The sequence below is a fragment of the Schistocerca americana genome, chromosome 2 (assembly GCF_021461395.2).
Source record: "Schistocerca americana isolate TAMUIC-IGC-003095 chromosome 2, iqSchAmer2.1, whole genome shotgun sequence".
In the NCBI taxonomy this organism is placed as follows: domain Eukaryota; kingdom Metazoa; phylum Arthropoda; class Insecta; order Orthoptera; family Acrididae; genus Schistocerca; species Schistocerca americana.
Genome location: NC_060120.1, coordinates 463,179,122 through 463,203,546, shown reverse-complemented (window position 1 = coordinate 463,203,546; position 24,425 = coordinate 463,179,122). Strand labels below are relative to the sequence as shown.

Below are 24,425 nucleotides of genomic sequence, written 5' to 3'. Positions count from 1 at the left end.
TGCTTCAGTGTATTTTCGTTTTTCAGGTTTGTCAAATCCCATTTACATGTACTTCTTCTTTTAATGATCTTGAATTTTAGTTCAGTCGTCATCATAACTTTCCACATCACAGCCTGGATGTGATCTGCTGTCTTTAATTAGGTTTTTAAATCTTTGCTTCACTAATATGAAGTCAATTTGGTATCTGTTAATGTCACCAGGCATTTTCCAAGTATATCTTCTTCTTGGATGATGATTAAAGAAGGTATTTGTAATGCAAAGTTTATTTCTTTGGCAGAATTCTACAAGTTTATCCCCTCTTTCATTTCTTAATCGTAATCCAAAATTCCCTGCTACATCCTCTTCTTTACCTTCCCCAACAACGGCATTCATATCTCCCATGATGACAAGGTTTTCAGCTCCTTTTATTCTGCCAATTACTTCTTCAAGGTGGTCATACATCATGTCGATTTCATCATCCTCGTGCCTCGTAGTTGGCATGTATACTTGGATTATGATTGTGTCTCTTGGTTTAGTTCCCAATCGGACATAAATTATCATCTGACTATGTTGAACAAATCCTTTTACTCTTAACCCCATCTCTTTATTGAGGATAATTCCCACTCCTGCAATCCCGGGACTGTCTTGTGCTGTTTCAGTGTGTATGATTCTGTAATCCCCTGACCAAAAGTCGCCAGCGTTTGGCCATTTCATTTCTGAGACTCCCAGTACATCAATATCCATTCGTTTCATTTCCATTTTCAAGTTTTCCAGTTTACCACATTTAAGAAGTGAGTTGACGTTCCATGTTGCTATCCTTCTTACATTAATGCTTTTGGATTTTGGTATCTCTTTAGTTGTCCCCGCCCGGAGATCCGAATGGGGGACTATTTTACCTCCGGAGAATTTAACCAAAGGGCTTTCCATCATAAGCTGTTGATACTTGGGATACCCGCCCGGGTCTTTAATGGAGTGGTTTCCCGTTACCTTCTCCATCCTATGCCGTTGGCCACCTTGTGGCTCCTTCGCCTTTAGGAGCAGTTTCCCACCCCAAGGGCAAGAGAGTGCCCTTCCTTCTAGCCGCTCATCCGCCCTCCTAGAAGGCCGTTGGCACTTGATAGAAGGTAATCTCCTTATCCCGGGAGATATTCGGCTCAGTAGAAGTATAGGTTGGAAATGGAAGACCCCTAGCCCTGGAAACCTAATAGCGTCAGGGTCGGAAAAGAACAAGAGTTGGCCGAGGGTGGCCAAATACGAAAGATAAAAGTGAGGAGCCTGGCATAAGTAAGTAGAAGCAATGTCAGTACTCAGCTCGGGACCCCGTGGTCGCCAGCCACGTACTCACTAGGTGTGAGTCCCTGAAGGGACCTGTTATTACACTGTTTTTTTTCTTTATTCTGATTTTAATACCTGTTATTATACTGGTATTTTTTTTCTTTATTCTGATTTTAATACCTGTTATTATACTGGTATTAAAATCAGAATAAAGAAAAAAAAAGAAAGGTGACTAGCGTCACATGAGGCATACGTCAATGATGTGGCACCGAGGCCAACGAGGAATACAGGCCCCGGCGCCTGAACGTGACGTCACACTCGGCATCTTGTTTTGCTAGTGGAAGCAACGTGTGTGAAAGAGCGTTGCTATTTGTTGCGTTTGTTTTTCGTACTACAAAAGTGGAGTTTAACTAAGTGCATCAACAGAATATGTGTGTATATGTGTGGTGGTGATGCATCCACAATTTGTTATATTTACGGTGTTGTGTGCAAAACATTGAGAATTGTAAGCAAGGTGTGTTAACCTCAAATGCATCTTCGTTTACTACTTTACAAGACTCTAACCGTCTCTGTGTGTTTATCCTGACGTGATTTCGAGATCTTACACCTCACTGTATTTTCGAGGTAATGTATTGAAATACGGTTTCATTTTATTTCTAGATCTGGAACTCTTGAAATGCCACCTCGATGTAGTGTGTTCGGTTGTCGGTCGAATTATAATTCCGAAACAGAGATAACGACTACATTTTCTTTGCCATCTGACGAGAGTCGACGTGCACTGTGGCTTCGAAATATCCCAACAGACGTAACCAAACTAAAACGGCCAAATATTTGTGTAAAACACTTCGATGAATCGTGTAATTCGAGTGGACATAATTATGGACAGAGGATAACTGAAAGAATTTCCCAGAATAATCCCAAAACTTACCGAAAATGCTGTTCCAACTATTTTTCCCAACACTCCCTCATACTGTTCTAAGTCAACTACAAAAGTGAGACGTCTTGCTGATGTGGAAGACGATAATCTTAAAAAAGCTATGCAAGACAGTATTGAGTCAAACAACTTACACCTACAACAAAATTCACTTTCGTGTCTCAATGACATTTCTGTATTTCTAGAAGGCCAGAAAATTTGCAGCAACAGGTGGTCTGTGATTAGAGATGATGGAAAATTGCATATCTGCCTCTTGGGATTAGACAGGGGAATACCTTGTGTTACTGCATTCATCACTGTTAATAGTGATTTGAGCTTTAGAGTAAATGTTAGTGAAGGAATTCATTTTGCAATTAATGTATCCATCAGTGATGTGAAGAAATTAATTTCCATAAACGTTTTAGAAAATGTAATGTCAATGGTTGAGAAAGGGGAAATTTTGCCTAGTGCTACAGATAAATTAAACTGTGCTGTCAATTGCTTGCAGACTATCCCAAATTATGATGAAAATGCACAACTGAAATTTATTGTCGAACAACTCCATGTATCACAAATCTCAAGAAACAACAGACCCTATGGCAACAACACCATGATAGTGGCATGCTGCTTGTATGTACATTCTGTCAGTGCATACAGTGCCTTGAGGAAATGTGATTTAATGCTTTTACCCCACCCACGAACCCTGCAGAAACTAATTTGTAATTACCAGTTAGTCACTTCATCTGTTCAAACAAGTCCTTATTTAGAAAACAGGGTGGAATATTTAGAAAAACATGAGTTGTTAGTGTGTCTGTTGTTAGATGAGATTTATGTGCAACCACAACTTTCATTTAAATCTGGCTCAATACATGGGAGTAGCTTTTCTCATCCTGAGACGTGTGCCAAAACAGCACAGGTTTTTATGGTCTCTTCTCTTTTGTCTAAATATGTTGATGTTGTATCAATTATACCAGTAGCTAATATGACAAGTGAGGAGCTGAAATCTTTGATCAGTAATGTTCTGTGCATGGTGGAAAGAGAGGGCTTCAAAGTTGTTAGTCTAATAGTAGATAACAACAGTGTAAACAGGAAGGCATATGAACTGTTCACCCCCAGTAGAATTCTCCAACCCAGTATTGAACACCCTCTAGATTCTTGCAGGAAACGTTTTTGTATGTTTGACACTGTACACATCCTGAAATGTATCAGGAACAATTGGCAGACAAAAAGAAGTGTTAGGCCTAATAAAGTGTTACAGTTTCCTGACATGACTGATCATTCAGTAATATTGACAGCACAGTATAAGCATTTGGAGTTGATATATGAGAAGGAAAGAAACTCTAGTCAAATATGGCCACACACTATCAGCTAGAGTGCTGTATCCATCGTATATTCAGAAACAAAATATGAAATTAGCTTTGAAAATTTTCAATGATAATAACATAGCAGCTTTAAAACATGCAACAAAGGATATGCCTAATGTTACTGAGCACATAAATCAGACAGTGACTTTCCTTCAGGTGATTGTGAACTGGTGGAAGATTGTGAATGTTAGAAGTGTATTTGAAGGCCAGAGATTCAATGATCCTTACAGAGAAGCCATCAGGAAGACTACAGACAATCAGGTGACATTTCTAAATAATCTGTGTCATTGGCTAAAAGTTTGGAGAGTATCTGTACCAATAAGTGATGCTTTAACATCACAGACATTCCAGTCTTTAATATTAACAACTGAATCTTTTCTGCAGATAATTCCATACTTATTTGATGAGAAATATGACATTGACTACATATTGCTAGGAAAATTTCAAAGTGATGATTTAGAGGGCCGCTTTGGGTGCTACCGACAGTTGAGTGGGGCAAATTACTACATTAGCTACATCCAAGTTTTAGAAAATGAAAGAAAATTAAGATTAAAAAATGATGTACTGTTTGCAGCTCAAAATGATAATGTACACTTGAAACACATAATTCCTGCCCAACAGCAGCTGACTGTGGTATTAACATTAGCATTTTTTTCTGATATTATGGACATCACCTTTGGTATGGATGATGTTCCACCTAACGTGTTACCTATTTTGACATACATAGGAGGTTATGCAGCTAGGAAAGCCCTTCAGAAATCTAAGTGTGACAAATGTACTGAATGGTTGCAGCTGAACAGAGAAGTTGAGGTAGATTCTTCGTACAACTTTGTGAAGGAACTGGACAGGGGTATACCGACTTTGCCTACAGAGACAGTGGTGATCACAGTTGGAATAATGTGGCATACAGTCTCTCTGCTTGTGAATGACTTTATTCAGTAATTTATGCCACGTGGCAAACAGCTTTCCATTTCTCCGGAGATATGCATGTCAAAAGTAGTGAAAGCAGTGGATAATGCTGAATGTATGTGTTTGCTTCACAACACATTGTTAAGCAAACTGGAATATGTATCTGTCCATGTGGTAAGGCCGGTATTACACTATCAAATTTCTTTGTCAAAGATTTGATCAAAGATGTGATCAAATATTCCGTCAAATAAATTTGACAAAGATCTTTGACGTAGTGCTAGAAGGGGTATTACACTGTCATCAAATTTTTCGTCAAAGTTCAAGATGGCTGACAACAACTTGTTATTAACCGCAGCAGTTGTACGTATCGCAATTGCATTTTGTGCACATGCGGAAAAGCAGTGGGGGAAAAAAAAGGAACCATACATACGAGGTTGGCAGTCTTAAATTCCTGGGATTACAACTTGATAATAAATTGATTTGGGAGGAGCACACCACAGACCTGCAGAAACGCTTTAACGAATCTGTACTTGCAATTCGAGTTTTAGCAGACATAGGCAACATAAAAATGAAAAAGCTTGCATACTTTGCCTACTTTCATTCCATAATGTCATATGGTATAATATTTTGGGGTAAATCTTCAAGGTCAAACAAAAGTTGTCAGAGTGCAAAAGTGTGTAATACGTATTATTTGTGGAGTAAATTCACGGATGTCCTGCAGAAATCTCTTCAAAGAACTGGATATACTAACTACTGCCTCTCAGTATATTTACTCCTTAATGAAATTTGTCCTAAAAATATATCTCATTTCCAACAAACAGCTCAGTTTATACATACAATACCAGGAACAAAAATGATCTGCACAAGAACTTAAAAGCACTTAAGTTCAAAATGGGGTCCACTACTCAGGAACACTCATTTTCAATAATTTGCCAGCAAACATAAAAAATTTAGTTACAAATAAAGATCGGCTTAAAAGGAGCCTGAAAGACTTACTAGTGGCCAACTCCTTCTACTCCATTGACGAAATTTTTAATAGAAAAAACGATTTATTGTATTTATTCATACTATTAGTATTGTTATTTCACCTTTAAAAAAATTGACATGTTCCACATCCAAGAGGATCTCCTCAGCACGGATCTATGGAACGAAAAACTAATCTAATCTGGGTGAAGCCGTGGGTTTTACGACGACACGATAAAAGCATTCAACAAAACTTGTTACATGAGCTTACAGTGGAAGATGTCAAGTCGTACATCAATTACTTAAGAATGGATGAGCATACATTTCTGTATGTGCTCAGTGAAGTGTATCCTCATATCACAAAGCACAATATTCACTTAAGAACTGCTACATCTTCAGAAAACAGGCTCACTGTAACACTCTGATTCCTTGCTACAGGAGAGGGTTAGGTCAGGTCAGGTCAGATCAGGTCTCCAATCTCCTTAATCTATTTTTGTATTCAGAGTGCATCACGCTGTAAAGCGCCTCATCAGCTTCATACAACTCTATTAATTTTGTAGTTGTTGGCACACACCAATTGTATTTACCGGCAATATTTATAAAAACACTACAGACGACAGAACGCTGCAGCGATGCTAGCGCTCCATGTGGTAACATGTCACATTGCAGTGAACAGAAGACAAGCGATTTCTTTGATCAAATCTACAGCGAGGCCCTAGATTTGATCAAATATTGGACGACATTTGACAAAGTTCCTATTACACCATCAAATACCTTTGACAAAGATTTTTGACAAAGATATTTGACAAAGAAATTTGATAGTGTAATATCGGCCTAAGAAATGAAAGAGGAAGCTGTCTGGTAGAATTTTGCACAGAGCATAACTTAATCATAGCTAACATTTGGTTCAAGAATCATAAAAGAAGGTTGTATACATGGAAGAATCCTGGAGATACTAAAATGTATCAGATAGATTATATAGTGGTAAGACAGAGATTTAGGAACCAGGTTTTAAATTGTAAGACATTTCCAGGGGCAGATGTGGACTCTGACCACAATCTATTTGTTATGAACTGTAGATTAAAAATGAAGAAATTACAAAAAGGTGGGAATTTAAGGAGATCGGACCTGGTTAAACTGACTAAACCAGAGGTTGTACAGAGTTTCAGGGAGAGCAAAAGGGAACAATTGACAGGAATGGGGGAAAGAAATACAGTAGAAGAAGAATGGGTATCTCTGAGGGATGAAGTAGTGAAGGCAGTAGAGGATCACGTAGATAAAAAGAGGAGGGCTAATAGAAATCCTTGGGTAACAGAAGAAATATTGAATTTAATTGATGAAAGGAGAAAATATAAAAATGCAGTAAATGAAGCAGCAAAAAGGAATACAAATGTCTCAAAAATGAGATCGACAGGAAGTGCAAAATGGCTAAGCAGGGATGGCTAGAGGACAAATGTAAGGATGTAGAGGCTTATCTCACTAGGGGGTAAGATAGATACTGCCTACAAGAAAATTAAAGAGACCTTTGGAGAAAAGAGAGCCGCTTGTATGAATATCAAGAGCTCAGCTGGAAACCCAGTTCTAAGCAAAGAAGGGAAAGCATAAAGGTGGAAGGAGTATATAGAGGATCTATACATGGGTGATGTACTGGAGGACAATATTATGGAAATGGAAGAGGATGTAGATGAAGACGAAATGGGAGAGATAATATTGCGTGAAGAGTTTGACAGAGCACTGAAAGACCTGAGTCAAAAGAAGGCATCGGGAGTAGACAACATTCCATTAGAACTACTGACTGCCTTGGGAGAGCCAGTCCTGACACAACTCCACAATCTGGTGAGCAAGCTGTACGAGACAGGTGAAATACCCTCAGACTTCAAGAAGAGTATAATAATTCCAGTCCCAAAGAAAGCAGGTGTTGACAGATGTGACAATTACCGAACTATCAGTTTAATAAGTCATAACTGCAAAATACTAATGCGAATTCTTTACAGACGAATGGAAAAACTGGTAGAAGCCGACCTCGGGGAAGATCAATTTGGATTCCGTAGAAATGTTGGAACACGTGAGGCAATACTGACCTTACGACTTATCTTATGAGGGAACCTCCCCATCGCACCCCCCTCAGATTTAGTTATAAGTTGGCACAGTGGATAGGCCTTGAAAAACTGAACACAGATCAATCGAGAAAACAGGAAGAAGTTGTGTGGAACTATGAAAAAAAATAAGCAAAATATACAAACTGCGTAGTCCATGCGCAAGATAGGCAACAACAAGGATAGTGGAAGCTGAGAAGTGCCGTGGCCCCGTGGTTAGCGTGAGCAGCTGCGGAACGAGAGGTCCTTGATTCATGTCTTCCCTCGAGTGAAAAGTTTACTTTCTTTATTTTCGCAAAGTTATGGTCTGTCCGTTCATTAATTGACGTCTCTGTTCACTGTAATAAGTTTAGTGTCTGTGTTTTGCGACCGCACCGCAAAACCATGTGATTAGTAGACGAAAGGACGTGCCTCTTCAATGGGAACCGAAAACATATTGCCCACGAAATACATCTCACTTATTTAATGCACTCTCGTCCAAAGTAGCGAACAGTCAACTGCCAGCCAGGGAGCCTCGTTAGCAGGAATACTCTCTCTTCTGTGCGCTGTAGTCGACTGACGTCGCGTGTTTCGATGTTTGTTTAGGTGTAGCGTCCCCATACTAAGGCGCAGTTACCTCGCATCGGACGGACAGATGGACAGATAATAATTGTCTGAAAATAAAAAATTAAAATTTTTCACTCGAAGGAAGACTTGAACCAAGGACCTCTCGTTAACCACGGGACCACTCCGCTCCTGACCTCAGATTATCATTGTTGTTGCTTATCTTTCACATGGACTACTCACTTTGTATATTTTGCTTATTATTTTCATAGTTCCACACAACTTCTTCCTGTTTTCTCAATTGATCTGTGTTCAGTTTTTCAAGGACTATCCACTGTGCCAACTTATAACTAAATCTGAGGGGGGTGCGATGGGGAGGTTCCCTTGTTAGAAGAAAGATTAAGGAAAAGCAAGCCTACGTTTATAGCATTGGTAGACTTAGAGAAAGCTTTTGACAATGTTGACTGGAATACTCTCTTTCAAATTCTAAAGGTGGCAGGGGTAAAATACAGGGAGTGAAAGGCTATGTACAATTTGTACAGAAACCAGATGGCAGTTGTAAGAATCGAGGGGCATGAAAGGGAAGCAGTGGTTGGGAAGGGAGTGAGACAGGGTTGTAGCCTCTTCCCAATGTTATTCAATCTGTATATTGAGCAAGCAGTAAAGGAAACAAAAGAAAAATTCAGAGTAGGTATTAAAGTCTATGGAGAAGAAATAAAAACGTTGAGGTTCGCAGATGACATTGTAATTCTGTCAGAGACAGCAAAGGACTTGGAAGAGCAGTTGAACGGAATGAACAGTGTCTTGAAAGGAGGATATAAGATGAACATCAACAAAAGCAAAACGAGGATAATGGAATGTAGTCGAATTAAGTCGGGTGATGCTGAGGGAATTAGATTAGGAAATGATACACTTAAAGTAGTAAAGGAGTTTTGCTATTTGGGGAGCAAAATAACTGATGATGGTCGAAATAGAGAGGATATAAAATGTAGACTGGCAATGGCAAGGAAAGCGTTTCTGAAGAAGAGAAATTTGTTAACATCGAGTATAGATTTAAGTGTCAGGAAGTCGTTTCTGAAAGTATTTGTAAGGAGTGTAGCCACGTATGGAAGTGAAATATGGACGATAAATAGGTTGGACAAGAAGAGAATAGAAGTTTTTGAAATGGGGTGCTACAGAAGAATGTTGAAGATTAGGTGGGTAGATCACGTAACTAATGAGGAGATATTGAATAGGATTGGGAAGAAGAGAAGTTTGTGGAAGGGATCGGTTGGTAGGACATGTTCTGAGGCATCAAGGTATCACAAATTTGGCATTGGTGGGCAGCGTGGAGGGTAAAACTCATAGAGGGAGACCAAGAGATTATTACACTAAGCAGATTCAGAAGGATGTAGGTTGCAGTAAGTACTGGGAGATGAAGGAGCTTGCACAGGATAGAGTAGCATGGAGAGCTGCATCTGCATCAAACCAGTCTCAGAACTGAAGACAACAACAACAACAACATGGAACTGTCAGGATACCCAATGTTTTAAACAGCACTCTGCAGTGAGCTCTCTAGTTACTGTTTAATATAATATGTATAACCCATTGTTGTAGTTTTAAGTGTTTCCATATTCTTCCCATTTACCTCCCAGAAGGTTCAGTTTTGTGATGAAAATTTCCATATCACTGCTAGTAGAACGATGTATATATAATATGGTTAGGCTTTGGAACATATTTGTGTCCCATATGTTTATGGCTGATATTTCTATATGTTTTTCTTCACTTAATGAAATAATGTCATTTTTGACTTCATACATAATGCCTTCCTTAACGCACATGCATGACCCACCATCCCACATAAAGGTTCTGCTGTACTGAAATGCTAGAGTTTAAACCATTAGGGTTTATTTAAGGTGCGCTGCATCAATCTTCTGTGATGCAAGCGAGTGAGTTGTCTATAGCCTAGTCTGTAGTTCCACTTCTAGTTGGTGGACTTTATTTCTCATGGACAGAATATTTTGGTGGAGGATTAAGAAGCCTTACCTTGAAGGTTTCTCTCTCTTTTTGTCCTTGACTAAAAAATCCTTTGGATTAAGAGCAGGCATGCTTTTCCGTTTCCTCACAGTACTACACAATATTGCTTCTATTGACTTCTCATCCTTCAAAAGTGCTGTTGATGATGTTACTGCTGCTGATGATGATGTTGCAGCTTCTGATGTTGTCGAGGATGGTCTTTTCAGTAACTTACAGATAATTCCATGGCAACACAATGGATTGTCAGGAATTTGTTTATTTCCTCTGTGAAGTATGTTTATTTTTTTTCTTTTGTCATACTTGCATCTCCACCCTCCCATTCAGTTCATTTCACATAGTAGGAAATAGAATGTAACAGATTCAATTCCTGCCATTAGATTTCTTGTGTCTATTCATGCTTTACTGATAATGAAAAGTGCAGCAGTACACACTAGTAGCCCACTTGATTTCTTGAGTTTTCATTTCTTTATTTTTGTTCATTACACAGATAATCTACAAATACATAATGCATTAATGCTTATACATATGTTGTTTCTGTGGTTGGTTTGTTTACATTAAAATTACATTGAACACAAATGTGTCATTATGAGATAGCATACATAGAGTGGAGCAGAAAATAAATCTTGGTTCAAATGCTCCCGTGTCTCCACACTTGGCATCTATACCTCAGATTGCATGTCCATATATATATACAGCATGAGAAAGCAAATTCTACTGCAAATATTGTTTGATGAAGTAGTGATACTGCAAATATGGTTGTAAAGCATTTTCAGAGAACGTGTGTCTAATTTCTTTTATATAGTCGGGCATTTAGTCTGATTTAAGCATATGTTTTTGTTTTTCTTGGTGTCACATCCATGGCAGCAACAGATTTTGTGATCATTTGGCTAATTCTGTCATTTTCTACAATGCCTGTAAAGAATTTATTAGATGTGTAAACTGCCTCAAAATTTTTGAGAGTAGTATCATTAAATGAATAATAAATTGACCTAAGGCAGTATTGTATTGCCATGAAATGTATAGCACCAATAAGTTGGAACATCTTTTTTCATTAAAACCTTCAGAGGGCAAATAGGGTCACTTTTATTGGAAACTTGAAAGCTCACAGTAAGATGTAAAATTATATTTACAAATTTATCACACTACTGTAGAGAGTTTAAAACATTATCTTACCTCAATTAATATCAACTGTTATGAGTAATGAAAATGTCTGTTTTTAAAAGCATTACAAATTTGTTAAAATAAATTATGTGTGAAATGTTTGTTCTTGTTCATTATTGTCTTGATACCTGGTTCTTACTATACTACACTTCAGTTAGGAATGAAGTGAAAAACATTTACTGGTGCTTATTATTGGTGTATTCAAGTCCGTGTGTGTGGAAGGAGGTATTAGGACAGAGAGACCTTGGTATAAATTCGGGTTGTACAGAAAGCATAAAGCTAAAGAAATTTTAATGTTTATCAAGTAGTGCTTGTTGCTGATTTGTGGAAACTACCTGTAGTACACTGTTTGATGATAGTTTATCTCAGGTGTTGCTGATGTAAGCCAACAAACACATGTGGGTACATTCAAAAAAGTTTCAAATACTACTCTCCTGGATACAGGGCCCCTTATAAATTGAAATTGTCCTTTCAGTTTGGAAATTCATTTCCTATTATTCAGTTCATTCTGTTTGTAAATGTAGGTGCTGCTTGACAGTTAGGGGGCTAGTAGAGAAGTAAACTGGTAATCCAAGATGGTAAATGCTCAATTTTATATTGGAACTACTTAGAAAACAGTGAGCATAAAATGAAGGAAAAAAAATACAGAACTTAGATTATGCATTTTGTAGTGTCATCTTCAGACACAAACATTATATATTACTACACAGTCAGTACTCCAAATAGAAATTTTTCCATTGTGGAGAACACTGAAATGATGTAGCAGTTCTTCCAAAAAACTAATAGTCCTTCTTCGATAAACATAATATCTGCATCAACACTGACTTCCTCAAGAAACAGGTAAGTGACAAGTCTTGTCTGTAGCTAAGGTAGAATTTTCAAAATTTTTGGTGTGTCCATTGATGAGAGGTTAAACTGGAAGCAACACATTGATGGTCTGCTGAAACGTCTGAGTTCAGCTACGTATGCTATTAGGGTTATTGCAAAACTTAGTGATAAGAATCTCAGTAAATTAGCTTACTGTGCCTACTTTCATTCACTGCTTTTGTATGGCATCATATTCTGGGGTAATTCATCGCTGAGTAGAAAAGTATTCATTGCTTAAAAACATGTAATCAGAATAATTGCTGGTGCCCACCCACGGTCATCCTGCAGACATCTATTTAAGGATCTAGGGATCCTCACAGTATATATATTCACTTATGAAATTTGTTGTTAATAATCCAACCCAGTTCAAAAGTAATAGCAGTGTGCACAGCTATAACACCAGGAGAAAGGATGATCTTCACTATGCAGGGTTCAATCTGACTTTGGCACAGAAAGGGGTAAATTATGCTGCCACAAAAGTCTTTGGTCACCTACAAAACAGCATCAAAAGCCTGACAGATAGCCAACCAACATTTAAAAATAAATTAAAAGAATTTTCTAGATGACAACTCCTCCTACTCATTGGCTGAATGTTTAGATATAAACTAAGGGAAAAAAAATTAGTGTCATGCAATATTTTGTGTAATGTAATATCTTGTACAGACATCTATTATTAACCTGACACATTCCACGTCATTACGAAGTGTCGTATTCATGTTCTATGGAACAAGTATTAATCTAATCTAATCTAACTACAGGTGAGATTTTTGTTTTTGGTAGAACTGACCGCCAAACTGCAAAAATATGTTAAAAGTTACTTTATTTTGCACAACCTGTTTCGAGGAAACCTCTTCCTCATTATCAGGTGCCTTTTTCTAATTGCAATGAATAAAATATGCAAGAAAAATACAGGTGAGAATTTGCTTCTGACAATTCGATACATCAGGTTTGTTCAAATCCAAGAACGTAATAATTCCTGTCTTAAAGTATTTTATTATGTCTCGTAGAAACAACGTGGCATTTGTGCAAAACAGGAAATAAGGGACATCTATTACGTTCAGGTGATCGCCCTACAAGTCTTGTCAAAACTGTGGCGTAATGCACAACTTCGTCGAAATCATTCTGTGGAGATGAGCATCTTCTGTAATTAAATTTCCACTCATTAAAAATGAAACACCTTGGAGAAAAATCGACGAAATATATCAGGAAAACTATCGGCTGCTGACATTTTCTTTCGTGTGAGGAAAACACACCTACAGAAAGCAAAGGCGGTCTACCGATATTTCTCTGCGCCTTGCGTTAATGTAATCTAGAACGGAAATGCCTACAACACGTCTTTTTAACTTGTTTCGATCACTGTGATTTGAATATTTCGCTGTCTGTTAGAAATGTTCATACACTTACAAATAATGTTACGAATGGAATTCTATGTGAGAGCCTGTCGAAAATTAGTTGTCTGTAACTGCATTTTAGAAAAAATTCTGATCATATTCTTCCCTTTCGTCCATGCAATTATTGTGTAGTGTAATTACTTTACTGGTTACTGGAGACAAAAATGAACCACAAGCAAAAAATGTCTAAAACCACATACATCTGGACGTAAGCTGTGCTTGGTTAGTAAGCAAACAAATTGAATGAACTCTTAATTGGGATGCATATGTTTTATTTGTCATGCCAGACCTGCTGTTTTTCAGCTATTAAATACGTATGCCTACAACTGTGTTCTTGATTGCAAGGTTTCTAAGCATATCTTGCATCGAAGTCTAACAGTATTCAGAAATCAAGTATATGTGTACCCAGCACAACTTTAATTCATATAAAACTTTCACGGACGCATTTTAGACAGAGGTGCTATCTGTTCTGAAGTGACAAGATGTTAGGACGCTGCCGGTCACGTGACATCCTCTGTGTGACGTACGCGGCACGGCCTGTCTTGTCTTTCTTGTTGGCCTCGTGTTGCAAATGAGCTCGTCGGGCACACGTCAATAGAGTCTAGTCACAAGGCACAAACTAGCGCTGTAATCAGAGACGCTGACACTGCAATAATTGCGTAAGTCACCGAGAACGCTGTGAAATTGTGACTCATAGCCGACGCACACGATAAGATTGGAAGTGGTCGGTGTGCAATATCTAGTTCCCGGTCTATAAAGAAAAGAAGGAAGATTAAGGTTTAACGTCCCATCCACACCGACGTCATATCGGATTGATCTCTGTTACGGACTTAGCGGAAGATTCCAACTTGGTAAGTTTCCACTCTCATTAACATGACCATTGTAAATTTCAAAAGGACTAATGTTTTAGTGACATTTAACTTTATCCCATTAAAAACAACACACTAGCAATATACTCGGTGTGAAAAAGGAAAGTAGTTTGTGTTATGTGCGTCGAGAAATTTTATGGTACCGATATTGAATTAAAATGTTTGAAAGATTCGTACTTGGAAAACAGTTCACGTTACCTGCATGTAAATACGAGAATAGGTACAGATCGATGTAATCACAGAGCTTATAACATCTTCTGTACAACATACACACATAACCATATCGAGAGTTGTATAATTGATGCAGGCAGAAAATTTGGTGTAGGTACATTATGAGAAAGAAGTTGGAATTTTCATACCATGTATGTTATACTATTGAGCGACTTTCGATGGGCACGAAACTCAGAGGCAATTGCAGGTAGCCAAAGTGACTGCTTCTAGGCACAAAAAAATTTATTTCCAATTTATCTTGAAAATAGTGACCGAATATAAAGAACTGGACATAATTTGCGCATTAAGAGGTATAATTCACAGCCACACATTGGGATCGAATACTTCCCTTGACCTATATAGCTCAAAAATATCTCCCGATACCAGTGCCAACATTCACAGCCACGTATTTCAATAAAACACTTCCCTAGACCTCAACACATACACTAAAAACAAAAAAATAAAAACTTACCACAAAAAAGTTCCGGCGCCACAAACTAGGTTGGCCACCACAATCGCACACAGGCGCGCGCGCGCGCACACACGCCCGCACACACACACACACACACACACACACACACACACACACACACACACCAACGAAAAAATACTCAACCAAAAGAAAGACCCGACCCACCCACACCTCAACCCTCTCCCCCCCAACCAACCCAACCTCCCCCCTCACCCCAAATAAAAAACCCACAAACAAAAACTAAATGCAACATAAAAAAATCTAAATCGCACACTACAACTCAACAAAAACTTTAACAAAATAGATCCTCCACAACTAAAACACAAACCAACACACTCCTCCCCCCCCCCCCCTCACAAACACTAACATGAAATAAACCACCCACCCCACCCTGAGCAGCAGCCACCCACCCACCCACCTACCTACCGACCCAAACCACCCTAACCGACCACTTTCAGCCTATACCGAAAAACACAATAGCCCTCAGGGACACACTTCCATCAACAGTACTCATCTAAATGAGACTGAAGGTTGGAAGAGCGCCTCTTCCCCCTCCCAAGAACTGACTTAACAGCCCCCCCACATCCCCTCTATTGTATTTGTGCAAGCCCCTCTCATAATTTTTGAACTCTAAGGTATGGTTAACGACTAAATGATTGAATCCCCTCTCACCCAACCCCCTATATGAAGAAAATGCATCTGAAACTACTGTGGACCCCGGTTCTATGTACACTTCAATTAACCCCACTAATTCCGCCTTAGACCTCCCTTCCACAACCCTAAAAACACATTCAGACCACCCACCCCCCCGGAACAGACACCAACCACAGACTTACCCCTCCCATACTTCCTTTTCCCAAACTGTGACTCATCCACCTCAACAACCCCATGCCCCCCCCCCAAACTTACCCCTGTACTTAATGAACTAGGAACACACTTCACGACAAAAAGAAAACCAATCAAGCACACTCCTCTCACTCTCACCAGTCTCATGCGCACAAAAACTGTGTGGGGATCTATAACAAAAATAAAAAGTCACCAGTACAATCTCACGCATGCCCAACCTAGACTTCTCGAACCAGGAACCACGCCGTATGGAACACCAAATGTCATCCATTCAACAGTGCCACATATAACCATCCCTGGTCCGAGACGCCGGAACTTAAGCCAATTTCATTTCTTCGCCACAAATAGAGTACTTCACGACCTCGACAATTAAACCGAACAGCTGCAAAAACTTTATCAGTTCCAAAGCAGTGTTCCCCTTCATATCCCTCAGATGCGCACTATTAATTTTATCCGTCATATCCATTCCTGAACAAGAACAACAACCGATTAATTTTACTAAAATTACCACACGACGTACAGCGAACAACACTAAATTAACGTTCACACAAAATCATTAACTCACTGAAACGAATTCCGCTACAAACGCAATCAACACTCGAACAATTTTGGATAATGGGCAAGAGCAAACTGAGCCCATTACACCACACAAACGAAAGCCCTGAACATACCACCAGAGGGCACAACAAACCACAATACGACAACATCTACAAACACGCCACACTTACAAACCAAACTCCATGCTGTCATGACGTCACACACCACAACACCCTTAACTCACGTGTCAAAGCCATATATGGCGTAAATGTCTCCAATATGGCGCCAATGATGTCACTAGACACACACGGCAACAAACACGAAAATATTTATAAATAAGACAATCAAATCTCCCTCCTAAAATACAGTCAAACTAATGGGACAACCGCGGGAAACTGGGGGCTTTAGGCAGGGGACAAGGTAAATTTAACAGTAAAAAAAACACACCATGATCCCAAAACACACAAAATGTCGAACAACAACAAAAAAGAAAAAAAAATCCCAATATCTACAGGAATCGGACACTTCCCTTGACCTATATAGGTCAACCACAACTGACGATACCAAAACACCAACGCCTATAGCAAACACTACGGTCATTGGAATCAGACATTTCCCTTGTCCACAGCTGACAACACCAAAACACCAATACCTACACATAAAACTACGAAAATTAGAGGGTGCCATCAAACTCAACAAGACATCCACAAACTCAACCAACTCGTAAACTCCGCACCTTAATGACATCACACACCATGACACCCTTACGCCATGGGTCAAAGCAGACGGGTGGAATCGGACGCTTCTGTTGACCTGGTACTACAGTGACGGCACTTCCTGTAGGTTTCTCCTAAAAAGGGTTTATGCTCCCCTACAGCCACATGACGAACATCTTCAGGTTCTTTACCCTTTTTTGCCAGAAAGACAGGGTTTTGTCCATGCCTTTTTCGTGATGAGAAGCCAGTGATCAATTGTCTGGATAGATGGATCCTGTATGTGAGCTGATCATGCTGTCCACTTTCTCTTTTACTTGTTTTTCACAGTATAAAACTGTTCACTATAGCAACATCCACCAGGAAATAAAATATTCTGTGCCACCATTTTACAGAAAGTCTGCCAATAGCATACCTTTCTCGTAATTGATCAAACTTATCAACACCACCCATTATTTTGTTGTATTCTGTCACAACTTCAGGACAAGAAATCTCTGAACTAGTACCATCCTTGTTTTTCCTCTTCACTGTGGCTGTTTCTCTTGGGTCATGAGAACAGGAAAGTGACTGGATGGTTATCCATCCATTTTACTGCAGAAATGTCTCCTTTTGTTTCAAACTGCAATTCTCCTCATTCCAATTTTACATTTTCCTTCATAAATTTGGGTAAATCTTTCCTGTTGGTCTTCAATGTTCCACATCCATACACACCCTTCAAAAGTGTTGACATCAATTTCAAGGTGACGAAGAATCTGTCAAATGCAACTATATTATTTTTATTATGTATTTCCTTTGTTAGATCTACTACAACCCTTTCACCCAATGTCAAGTCCGTATCTGCCTTACACTTGCTGTGTAAACATCAAAGTTCATTATATATCCAGTGAGTGAATCTGACAAGCACCACACTTTGTAGCCTTGTTTCACCGGCTTCATTGGCATATACTGTTTCATAGATGATCGTCCTTTGAAAGGACTCATCGATTCATCCACTGACATAAATGATGAGGGCTCATAATTATTCTTACAGCTCTGAATAAGCTTTTCAATCAATGGCCGTAATTTATGCATTTTATCATATTCTGGATGATTTCTTGGCTTTGCAGCTTCGTTGTTATTACAGTAAACATTCTCTACAATCTTTTTAAATCTTTTACTTGTAATTGCATTAGCAATTGGCTTTACTTTTATTAGCAATTGGCTTTACTTTTAGTATAGGGTCTGAACTCCAGAAGTTAGAGAGCAGGAAGTTGGCGAATTCCCATAAGACATCCTATATAAGCTCTCATTTCTTGAGTAGTGTGTCCACCCAGCTGTTTGATGGACATCTACTACCACAATTTTGTTTTGCATACAAGTTTGTTTCATTTACAATGAGAGTGAAAACAATGTCATCATAGAACTTTGAAAAATAAGAGAACTCCCGATCATTGGCACTACAGAGAAATTTTGGTTTTCCTTCCGTTCAAGTTTCAAAGTTGTTCTTCACATTGTGGAAGTAAGAACAGTTGCTGTTCCATTGTTCTTCACTTTCACAATGTATCAATATTGGCAACAGTCAGAATCACGAATGATTCACTGTCATGTTCATCACCATAAATGTCTTGTTCCACAGAAACATGCCTTGAATCACTGATGACTGTGTTATCAGAACATTCAGTTCATCTGCAGCACCATCATCTCCTTCAGTTTCTGAATCACTTTCATCAGGTAATGAAAACAATATATTGTACATTTCGTCAACATGTTGAAGATTGTTGAGGTCTAGGAAATGAGACATCTGAAAGGAAAGCAATGCAAAGAAATAGAGAACTGGAGAGTGTAAAAAAATAGTATGACAGATTCATTGGAAGCAAGCACTTGGTTCGGTATGGTAAACTTGACATTCTTTAGTAACATAATGATCTGTGCATTATTTCTGAAACCCACTAAGTCAAAAATTTCAAATAAATGTGGCAAAATATGGAAATATTCGTTCTAGAGACGTAAAACAATGTGCTACGATAGGGGCGATGGGAAGGATACTTCCCACCAACAAACAAGTAAAGTCCTTAAGTAATGTAACTAAAACACATTTTACAACAAACAGGGAACACCAAATAATAAGACACCATTGCAAAAATCATAAGTATTTACCTTATACTATAGCTTTGAGGAAAACAAGCACAAAATGTCACTCAAGCAGCACTGAAAGGCACCTCTACAGAGCAACACTCAGCCATACAATGCCTCTGCGTGAAGGTACAGCAAAAACGTCGGGAACTTCCGATTGGATGTAGACCCTACACTGTTCATTAGGTGGCAGCACCATACAGAGGTGCGAACTGTGAATCCCATGGGGCTAGGAGCGAGTTCATCATAGTGGGAAGGCAGGTTTCCCATGGCTCATGAAAGGGTTATCTCACCACGCATAAATACCCAGATTATATTCCTGTATTTGAGAATGAAAGCATTTACAATCAGCTTCAGACATAATTTCGAACTGTTGCGAAATTTTTTCTCACTGACGCCTCCTACAGAATGATGAAAGGTAAAATGGTTATCGCATCAGGCATTACGTTTTAATTTATTTCTTCTTTTTACCAACTGTTTGGCAACACATTTCGCACTGAAAGTACATCCATAATTATATTATTGTACGACATATAGTCCAGAAGATATGGCATTATAAAAACTGAGATGCGTGAAAAACTGTCATTTGCTTAAAACAAAGCTCAAATTACCCATAACATACACATCCAGTGTTTGACTATGGTCTTTTCCGATCATCTCACAAAAAGCAAGTATAATCAGCCGCCTTTAGACAAGCTACAGATCCTCAAGTATGTCCCCAAACTTTTTGGTAGAATTAGAAATTCCCATGTTTGTGAGATGGTCTTCAGATCACAGTCTCAATGAGAGAGGAAAAAAAATGGAGAATTTTATGATGCTATATTCTTCATCTTATTCCAAAAGGAAATCTTCCTGCTCCCACCATCACCCATCCACCCCCTCCCCTCCCTCTCATCCTGTTTCCTCATTAATGACCAACCCCTCTTTCTTTCTACACTTACAACACTTTACTTTCCATTCTTTCCAGGCCAAAAATTTTCATCCAACAGCCCCTTCCTATAACAAAACATTATCCTCTATCTTACACTAACCTCACATCACCCATTTCCTCTTTTATCTCCTTTTCCCGCTATTCTTTCATATTAATACACAAAGTCCCTCAAATATGCAAGCTGCTCCTCTCCTTCCCCCTCTCAAGCCATTTCCTTACATGTAATTTTTAGTCCACTGCTCCAGCACAGCCCCCTGACTGGCCCTCAACTCATACAATTCTCTTTCCATAACCTTGCTGCACTACATGTGCACTAAATGCTGGCAAGGGCACTGCAGTTCCACCTTGTTCCTCTTGATGGTTGTAAACATGCCTGCAGCTGCACTGGTTGTTCCTTTCTGCTAAATTGAATTTTAATTACATGGCACTTTCATATTTTATCCCCCCCCCCAAATTTGTTTTTCTGCTATCTAGCTTTGTCATCCCTTTTAGGGTTCCCCCACTTTAACATGTGGTGTATGACAAGGGTGTTTTCCACCGCCATTTTACGGGACAACTGGAACCAGTATGAAACACTTTCTGCATTCAAAAGTTTTGAAATTTTTCACTCACCTTTTAGCCATATTAAACCACTGTTATCTGTGTTCACATATTTGAGTTGTAATTATCTCCTTATTGTTCCAGTCTGATGTGAAATGTGTAACTGAAATTAATAAAACAATTACATAATTGCAACGGAGACTGTTCACTTATTTGACCCATTCTTTTCCTAACTTTTTCAAAAATTTTAAGCAGCAATAGGTGATACCATCTTTTATATACATGCGTTTGTAAGTTCCTGATTGTTTCATAAAGAAAAACACATTTGCTAAAAAACATGGTAACAACACCAGAATTCACTGATTGATGATAGACATCCACTGACCTGCTGTCCAGGGCATGTGTTGCTGTGGGTACTCCAGTTGCTACATCATGTGATGAGAGATGAAGAATACACTTAATAACACAAACATACATGTTCACAGTAAATAAATTTGCCGCAGTTGTAAAATTCAACCTACATCTGAAAATCTTGATCTCTTCCAAAATGTTTAAAGTTAAGCTTTTATCATAAGATGTGAGGTATAGAAAGATCTTCCTCAATATTCCCTAATTTATGATTATTTAATGCTAAATGCATTTGAGCTTGTTAATGTTACAATGCTCCTTAAATATAATCTGAAAAGATGAGGAACCTTGTGAGGTACCTTGCTAACTCACAGCCTTCCTATAGAGTTAACAATTGGCCTGATAGAGCAGATTGCTTGTTGACCTTTTAACATCCCTATTTAATACTATTGCTCGTTGACCTTTTAACATCCCTATTTAATACTTTCAAATGCCATCTTGGCTTCTGCTAAAAAATTTATTGGTCGGATCAAACCTAGTTTGTGTAATATTGTTACCCATGATAAATTCCTTAACTTTTTCCTCATATTCAGCTCAAGATAGAACAACAGTGGTTTTCCCCTTAACCACACATATTTTATCACGATTATCCTATTTTTTATTTGTCCTATAACTAACATGGGACACTATAGCTTTATTGTGTTTTCTAGCCACCTCTTTTTTACTAAACTGGTAGAGCTTTAGTGAGATCTAATCCCACTGTAATATGAGCAATAAGATACTGCTTTTTCCTTTCAAAATTGCTCATTACTGTTAAAAACAGACTAGTTTAATAAAATAGCTACATCATGCCCAGTAAAATATATATCAGTACAGTTCTGCAACCTAGGAAGAAACTAAATGAAGACCTAAGAGTAGTCTCGCCTTGCACCATATCTTTAGTTGCCAACCCTGCCACCAGATCCTGAATCTTATGTTCCAGCCTACTGTCAGTATTTTCTTTTAACTGTGTCATCAAACCTATAATATGTGACATGACCACATAAAAATATTACACTTAAGTAAAGCTGCTAATTAAAGTCCTAAATAGAGTTAACCACTGACATAATTTTTCTTCTTGTATAGTTCATTGAATAGAGCATTACTGATGAATCCAAGAACCCCACTCTTAGAGGCGCATTGAAGATCCATAAGCAATCCACCCCTCTCAGGCAAATTATTAATTCTATAGGGAGCCCAGGCCATGAATTATAAAGACACCTTAACAACATCCTCAACTGGCATTACTATTCCTCTCAGCAGAAATTACACAACTCTTGCAGGCAATTAAGGTTCCACAGGGAGCTACTTTAGTTTCTCTCAATGTCAAGAGCATGTATACTAAATATTCCCATGCATGATGTTGTGGACTTGGTTGACGAAAGCTTAAGCACTTTTAGTAATTTAGAGGAAGATTATACTAAAGAGGTCATGTTTAAGTTGCTGTGCTGTGTTATATGTTAGCTCTCCATATTTCTTTCTTAAAGCAAACATCTCTCATAATGGACCACAATGAGTTTCAGTTATTACCTATGTTGCTCTTGCATTTTTTCGGCATTCATGTGTGCTATTACCATAGTTTTTCTCCATGCCGAGTTATGCGCTGCCTGTCGCGGTGTTTACCACAAATACAGCCTGCAGCATTACTGCTCGGTCTGCTTCCCGTAGCCACACGGGTCACACACGCATGCTGTATCAGTGTTTGGAAAGTGTTGGCCGTGAATGTTTGGTATATTTGTATGGTTTGTCCTATCTGGCTGTAAGCTGACTTGCACTTTCCGCAGCACAGGGTAGTTATGTCCTATGGTGTATTTACTGTTACAGACTGCATGCACCCCTAGTGGCAACATTGGGACGAGGCATTTTCTCAGGCCACGACTGAAAGTTGGTGTTCAATACATCCACAATTTGACGGTCCACCTATGGCAGATGTTTGCCTATTAATTGTGATGGTATGGGCATGACCTCCTGCTACTGCTAGGTAGGCTGTTGTCCATTCATTTGATCTGTTTTTCAGATTTTAAATGTCAATCTTCAATTTTTTTTAAATTGTTACTTGCTTAATGGAATAGGTTACATTTGTTGTTTTACTTAAGATTTCGGATACCCATGATGATGAAGCTAAGACCCCAAAACTGTGGTAGTGTATAGCTACTTCTGTCATGCGAGACATCGATCAATAGGTATTTTACACCTGTGGTAGATTCGTTTACCATGAACATTTTGCAGAACAGTTGTGGGTGTCCCCATAAATAAAAATTTTAACAAATGTACGTGTTGAACCATTTTATGGACCTGTACAGTTACTTAATGTCAGGATTTCCATATTCCCATTTCATTTCTCAAATACGTTCACTATTAGATGTGGAAACTTGCAGCAAAGCATTGAGCTTCTCTTCGTACCCAATATGTGAATGGCACAAAGTGTATCCACCATTCACATACAAAGGTGAAAAAAAGTAAGTTGTTGTTTTAACATCCCAAGATTGACTCTCACAGCATGGCTGTAATACAATCTGATGTTGCCAAACTTTTTTTTGCAATCCTGATACAACTTTTGAGCACTTAGTTGACAGTTAAATGATTCAGTACTGTGTTGTCCAACAAAATTACTTGCAGGGCCAGTTTGAGAACATTTTTCCACATAAGTGCCGAATCATTTGGTGCCCCCCCCATTCCCCCTTTCTCATTTGGTGCCCCCCCTTCCCCCTTTCTCATTTGGTGCCCCCCCCCCCCCTTCCCCCTTTCTCCTTTTCCCTCATACACTTTCACCTGCATCTGTTGTTGTTGTTACTAATTGTGACATGTACAGTCTTCAAAACAAAAGAACACATAACAAGGCGATCTGCTGAGTACATAAATAACTTCAGTGTATTTTATGGAGGTCTGACATTTGTACTTATCCATATGGCACTATGATAAATTACTAACCTGACCATTCAAGATTCTCATGTGGTAAAGCAAATGTAGAAATTTCATGTTAACAGTAACAGAACTTTTATTGACAGAGTTAAAGAAAGGAATTAATGATCGTCTTAGATGATAGCAGAGGTAGTTCATAGTACTGTTCATGCAATACTACTTCGCTCTTGGTATGGGATGCACACTGATATGAGCACATATTTCAGTAAGTCAGTGGGTTGTTTAAATGTTCTTCATTATAATATACACAACACACCCAAGTTTTGTGTGTGTGTGTGTGTGTGTGTGTGTGTGTGTAAAACCACTTGAAATGTGTAAAATTAGATTTTATCCGTTAGTATAGCACAAATCATGTTACGGGTGTGATTACCACTAGTAGCTATACAGCAATATTTGAATATATTGTGGT

The 24,425-nt window shown here is 38.6% G+C and overlaps 1 protein-coding gene across 4 annotated transcripts in view; it reads left to right on the top strand.

Annotated features, from left to right (window-relative positions):
* Positions 1-1,585: 1,585 nt before the first annotated feature.
* Positions 1,586-24,425, top strand: part of LOC124588848 (protein mono-ADP-ribosyltransferase PARP12-like) — a 38,884-nt gene continuing 16,044 nt past the window's right edge. The window contains exons 1-2 of one of the 4 annotated variants that reach the window (XR_006975805.1): positions 1,586-1,878; positions 22,919-23,075. The gene's annotated coding sequence lies outside the window, so the exon portion shown is untranslated. Of the gene's footprint in view, positions 1,879-14,013; positions 14,329-22,918; positions 23,076-24,425 lie in introns of those variants that run through there. The other 3 variants (XR_006975803.1, XR_006975804.1, XM_047131501.1) reach the window with 3 other exon arrangements.